At 39.8% G+C, this 6,916-nt stretch overlaps 1 non-coding gene across 1 annotated transcript; it reads right to left on the minus strand.

The window, feature by feature from the left end:
* Positions 1 to 1,287: 1,287 nt before the first annotated feature.
* LOC139007820 (U6 spliceosomal RNA) lies at positions 1,288 to 1,389 on the minus strand. Its single transcript, XR_011470974.1, has one exon. It is a non-coding gene; the product is annotated as a U6 spliceosomal RNA (small nuclear RNA).
* Positions 1,390 to 6,916: the final 5,527 nt, after the last annotated feature.

Raw genomic sequence — 6,916 nt, forward strand, 5'->3', positions numbered from 1 at the left:
TTACACACAGGGTGGGGGAGGGGGGCTTACATGACGGGAGTGAGCAGAGAGAGGTTCCCATCTGAAGTCCCGGTCACTGACGGTGCCCATAGTTGGAGGGGAGTGTTGATCTCAAGCCAGGTGGCTACAGTGGTGACACTCGTCCAGCGGAGTGGAAGTCTGACAGGCTCTGAGTGTGACCTGTGGTACAGCCAAATTTGAGGACTGAGGGTCGGACCACTGAGCTCTTATATCCCACAAGGGGTGGAGGTCCCACTCATAGCAGTGTCCAGATGGAGTTCTGATCCAAGTGTCTAGACTTGTGGTTTTGGGCGTTCCAGGCTCCTCCCGTTATATCCCACAACCTCAATGTTGATGTAGCACTTGACATAACTGTCGGGGCTGACAGTGACTCCATATTTGATAGTCAGGTGTCCAAAAAATCTGCTCCTACTCTATATACTTTTTAAAAAATACAAATGCCGTATGGATTCATTTTCCTTAAATTTCCTTAACATTAATTTTTAAAATATTGTATTAGAGAATCAGAAACAATTGAGAAAACAAAGCCACAAGAATTAAGCTGAGGAATGCTGAGAAATCCAAAGTTAATGAGTTTTATCCCAGCGTTTTGGTTAATTGTTATTTAAGGAGGAGAGAAATACATGAATGAGCTGATAGATGGAAAGGACACTTTATATTCACTGAAACCTTCCTATCTGTGGTGCAAACTTAAATTCTATTCCCCCAGGGAAAATTTCAGAGCGCTGCTCCCGTCCCCACCCCTGACAGAGAAGGCTTGGGGGCTATTAGAACCACCCAGGAAGACTTAAATTTGGAAGCTTTTAGGCCAACTTTATACACAGAGGGGGAAGGGAGCCTCCTTCTGGTCAATTTAAAAGAAGAGAATTTTGCTTTTCGCTGTAAGTTCTTCTTTGCCTATTTTACAGCTGAAATTGCAACCAGCGTCTCTTAATGAAAAAGGTTCTGCAGTGTCAACACACGAAGAGCAAAGAAAATACTCTCTGAACTACCTCAGCAGAAATGTGCCCCAACATACACACTCTTTAAAGTAGAGGAAGTTGTGCACTGTTTCAGTTACTAGACAGTCATTTTACACCGTAGTCAAATTCCAAAGAAAACACAGCCCACACATTAAATAAGTTCTCAAATTATGGGTAGACTTGGACAAATCCTATAGGCTAAATAGCTTAAAAGTGGATTTTTAAAATGATCTTTTCTTTATTCATTAATTTATTGTAGTCTAATCTAGACTTCTATTGTAGTCTAATGTAGACTTCTAATATTTAAAATATTGAACGCTTCACACATTTGCATGTCATTCTGCAAGTCATGCTAATCTTCAATGTATCATTCCAATTATAGTATATGTGCTGCCAAAGTGAGCACTAGACTTCTAATATTTATAACAATAAATGCACTATAGAAGCATAAATCCTGATTCATATATTTTTATAAATACATCAATTTGATTAATGAAGTCATTTTTCTGTCCAATCATGTTAAGTTACACCTATAGCCAAATCCCTGTAATATATTATGAGCTCATTCAGGGAACATGCTGCCAAGAGAGTACTTGGCACACAGTAGGCAGTCAATAAATATTGAAAATAATAAACATGTATTCTATCAAGGCATACCACATCATATAGATTTTCAGCCATGTGTAAACTCTTCAATTGAAATTTCAACAATGGTCCAGTTAGTCCCTCATCCAACACACTTGAGAGTTGCTCTCCCTTTTATTAATTGAAATACATACTGGAGAGAGAGATACAAACTCATGCTGGTAATCAAGCTTACAGTGAAAGTAAAACAGTGTTATGGCCAATATACCCTGAGACCATATAGTGATGATTTCAGAGTATATACAGCAGTCCTTGTTCCCTTGATTTATGCTCATATTTAATTGCATGTCATAATGTAGAAATAATAATTTATCAAGAAGAACGAGGGTCTGTGGGGTTCAGGTACATCCTTTCACATAATTGGGACAGCTTTCTAAACTCACGTTCACAGTTATTAAATGGGGAGTTCTCCTGTATGAGGTGCTATGCTAGGCACTGAGTATACAATAGTGAAAATAGGTGTAGTTCCTGTCCTCAAGAAACTTCTAATCTAGTAGAACAGGGGTGGGGAACTTTTTTTCTGCCAAGGGCTATTTGGATATTTATAACTTCATTCAACGGTCATACAAAACTATCAACTTAAAATTAGCCTGTTATATTTGGTCAGACATTTAAATAACTCACCCCTAATTCCTTGGCAGGGCCAGACCCAATAATTTCGCAGGCCTTATTTGGCTCACAGGCTGGCCGTTCCCCACCCATCTAGTAGACAGACGTTTAAACTCATATGTGCAACAAAAGTATTATCAGTGCTGAGGTAAAAAGGATGAATACACAAATGAGGAAGTCATCAGTTCGGAGTTAGGTCTGGAGGAGAAAAGCTGGAAAAAGTTCTCTCATTATACCTGGACACAAGAGTTCCCTGCAGTAAAAGGCATCTGAAAGTCTCCATCTTCCAGTGAGAACTGTAGGAAATGTTAAGGAAAATTAAATGTAGGAAAAAAGGACCCTGGGGCATCTTGAGAAAGACTCATAATCAAAGCACTGTTTGCAATAGACCATTCCTTAGCCACCTGGCATAGACTTTCAGAACCGGAATGTAAATTCCTACTGGGCACACACCTACATATACATTATATACTACCTTACACTGCAGATATTTTTTTCACTTTGGTTTTCACTCCCTAGTCTCAGAAATAATCAAGGGTGTGGGACTCTGCGTCACCAGGGTCAAAGCACCCTCTTTCCTACTTAGTTCTCCAAGAAATTTGCTTTTCCGGTGTAAATAGGATTCCTGGAGAAATGTTCCAAAATCTCAGATTATCTTAGTTCAAGGGGCCATGAGCTCCCTCGCTCACCATTGCCTCCTTGAAGGCTGCCCCCAGTCAGCTCTGACCGTCACCAGGTGAGCATGTCATCCACAGCAAGGATCGTGTCTCTTACTTGTTTCTTGGGATCTTCCATGGCTACTATTAAAGTGCCACACAGGTAGTTCAATAGATGCCTGATAATAACGATGATGACATAACAAATACAGAAACTCTCCAAAGATGACCAGGATGGTAAATCACAAGATTTTTATCATATGTTAGAAGTTCTATGAAAAATCTGGTTGGTGGACAGGATGGCCTATTAAATATATTATATACATGTTATATTCCCACTCTTCTTCGTAGAACCCAAAGCAATAGGGGTTGGGTGGCTTGTATGTTCTCCATTTGTGCTCCTATGAAGAAGTACAGAGATTCCTGTTGGTGCCAAATAAGGCATTTTATCTGCTTAACACAGATCACCATATGGAGCAGATTCTACCTAAGGCCTGCCTGGGTGAAGTCCAAGTTATTGCACAACCTTATGTCCAATTTATCCAGGGCTCTGATTTACCAAGAAATATCCCAAAGTGCTGCCATAGATACCAGGCCAGTTAGCAGACCCAGGCACAAGAGCCCTAACCTGTGTTCAGCAAACAGAGGGGTGCTTTTGATCTCAATGGGTGGTCACAGTTTTGTTGCTCACATCCCCTTCTGGATCCATAAAACTCATATTTGCTGCAGGAGTATTTATTTGGATAATTAAGAGACAAAGCACTGGTTTGCTTTAAGAAAAGCAAAGAACAAGCTCAGGCATTTATGGAAAGTTTTATTTGACTAGTGGGTCAGTGGTTTAATTTTGCATATGGTCTCATAAATGTAACTGGCAGTGTTTTATGGGAGGATCATCTTGTAAACTAAATGTGTTGGCAGAGGAAAATCAGTTTGTAGCACCTAAGACATTAGGGAAATTGGCAGCCGTGGAAAACACCTGTAATGCTTCCCTCCCCAGGCTCCTAGCTAACCTCCAGAAAAGCAATCTCCTTGCTCAAACATTCTCCTCTCAAGTGGTTAGCTCTCTGTCGAACATGACCTTCTGGTAAGTTTCAATATTAAGAAGAAGCTGGAAGCAACAACAGCACTTATCCCAGTGCTATTTTGTTGAAGAAAAATATTCTCTGACTCAGTAATCAGTCTTTCATGTCTCATACTCCCCAACAACAGCCAATTAGGGAAAAACAAATTAAATAGAGAAATAGGTTAGGAGTAAAAGTCATCAGCCCTAGCTGATCTGGCTCTGTGGTTAGAGCATTGGCGTGTGGACTGAAGGGCCGTGGGTTCAATTCCAGTCAGGGGAATATATCTCAGTTGCAGGCTTGATCCCCATCCAGGTTGGGGTGCATGTGGGAGGCAACCAATCGATGTGCTTCTTTCACATCAATGTTTCTCTCTGTGTTTCTCTCCCCTCCCTTCTCTCTCTCTAAAAACTAATGGAAAAATATCCTCCAGAGAGGATTAACAACAACAACAACAACAAGTCATCAGAGAAGGCACAACTGACAGTCAAGGACAACCATTTGCTCATCTTTTTATCCAATAAAAGATTATTGAGTTGCTATGTATAAGACACCATACTTCTTCTGGGGGATACAAGGCTGACACAATCTCTGTATTTAGGAGTTTATAATTAACAGTTTCTCACTCTTTCTTCCAAGAAAATCTGGGGATGGAGTACCAGCCATGTGGGCCCCTGTCAGCCTGGGATCTGTGGGCTGAAACCCAGATATAGTAGCAACTCAAGGAAGACAGAAACCTGTGCAAAAATGTGTGCAGGGAAAATAAATGGAGAAAAGAAATACAATAAGTTAAATTTGTCATCAAGTACAAGAAGCAGCACAAATGCCAAAACATGAGACGAAGACAAAGGTAAAGTGAATGTAGAAATGGAGCCAGAATTAAGGACCAAGGCTAAATAAGACACAAATCAAAAGAACTTTGGCCATTGTCAGAAACAGGATACTCAGAATTCTTTCTTAATGTATATACTTCCAATTACAATAGATAGGTTTACCAGGGTTAAAGGTTAGGAAGAGTGAACAAGTAGGTATATCTACAAGCAATCAAATTAGAAATACTAAGTATCATAAGGAAGGAGCCAAATATTATGAGACTGCACAAGAGGCAACATAACATAGTGGTGAACAGCACAAATACTGATGCCAGCGGGCCTCGGTTCAGATCACAACTGTGCCAGCTATTTGCAATATAAACTTGGGCAAAGTGAGGATATGCCTTAGTTTTCTCATCTATATAAAATAAGAACAATGATTATACCTGCCTCATAGGAGGTGTTGTGAGGATGAAATGAATTAACGTAAAAGTTTCAGGACAGTGCCTAGCACACAGCAAGCTTTATACAGGTGTTAGCTATTTTGATTTAGAACCAGATGTGTCACTTCCAGATGTGAGGGCCAGGGAAAACTTTCCAAAGGAACTGGTATCTGAGTTCACTCTTGAGTGATAAGTACAACTTAGATGTATGGGAAGGGAATATGGGGCAGGTCAAAGTGACATAAATGCTATGCTTACAGAAAGGAGAGAACATGTTTGAAATATAGGGCCCATGTCAGAGAATAATAGGAGACAGGACTGGAAAGGTGCACTGCAGCCAGGTAAGTGCAATGCCAGGCCAAGAAGTCCAATAAATGTACCTCTATCAGAAAGTGACGGAGACTCATTGTGGGATTCTGAACAGGGTTATGGTATAACTGGAGAAGTAAGATCAGTCTTTACTGTATGGACTGTGGGATGAGGAGGCTGGAAGCAACCTGCCCAGATAAGAAGTACAATCACCCAGGTAAGGTATTAAGGATCAGCGAAAGAGGGGTAGGTACAAAAGGCATCATAAAAGTCCTGCAAAGTGTAGGGTAGTAAAAGTGTCCTCGAGAAAGGAAAAAAAAAATCTATGGAACACACAACTTATTAACATACAAAATACTTACTGTATGTTCCACTGTGACAACTAAAAATTGCTATCCCTATTGATTACATTTTTTATCTACCTAGAATGTTCATTTCTATGCAAATTCCTTAAGAAAGCATTCAGACTTCTCCAAAATATGATCTTAACTTGGATCTCCAAACTTCTCTCTCTCCCACTCAATAGCACACCCCATGTTACAGCTGAATTACATTAATTGTTATTCCCAATCAGTGAAAACACATTGTAAACCATAAGGCATTGTGTGAACTTCAGAGTTTATTATTTTAATATATTTTATTTTATTAGTTTATTTTATTATTTATTTATTATTTTATTTTATTTATTTTATTAATTATTTTATTTTATTTTTTATTACTTTACTTTTTACTTCACTTCACTTCACTTCATGGTATGGTTTGCTCAGTTTTCTCCCCCGGAAGAGTCTTATCTCCAACTACCAAACTTCCATCTGATCTTCGAGCCACACCTGAAACACTGCTTCCCCCAGGAAGCCTTCCTCAGTGTCTCCAGCAGGAAATGATCTCTCTCTGATGTTTATACACTCGCTTACAGCACTTGACACAGTGCCTTCATATCGCTATAATTTAATGTAAAGGCAATAAATGCCATTTATGAATATGGCATGACTATGTCATTACTAATCAACTTTTAAAAATTGGAATAGCGCTTGAGAGTTTATAAAGTCATGTCTATCTCTAGAATAATCCTTTTAACCACTTCTTGATACAAAAAAACAGAAGTATTATTATTAACCTCATTCTTTACTACTGATAAAACAATAAATAGATTACCCAAGGTCACACAGCTATAAAGTGGCAGCACCAAAGCTAAGCCCAGAACCAGGGAGTTTTCCACCACATTCTCTCCCACCCACTAAGCTCCCCTTATCTTCCCTACCTGACCTCTGACCCCCAAACCTGCCAGGCGGTGTCCATCAGGTGCTTACGGCACTCCAATGAGCATCTCCACTGTGTGCCATCCTCAAGGGCAGGGGCTCTGGCATTTAACTTTTCCGTTTCCAGGTCACCATGACC

The sequence above is a fragment of the Myotis yumanensis genome, unplaced genomic scaffold (assembly GCF_028538775.1).
Source record: "Myotis yumanensis isolate MYYU_CA2020_CCGP unplaced genomic scaffold, mMyoYum1.0.hap1 SCAF_3, whole genome shotgun sequence".
NCBI lineage: Eukaryota > Metazoa > Chordata > Mammalia > Chiroptera > Vespertilionidae > Myotis > Myotis yumanensis.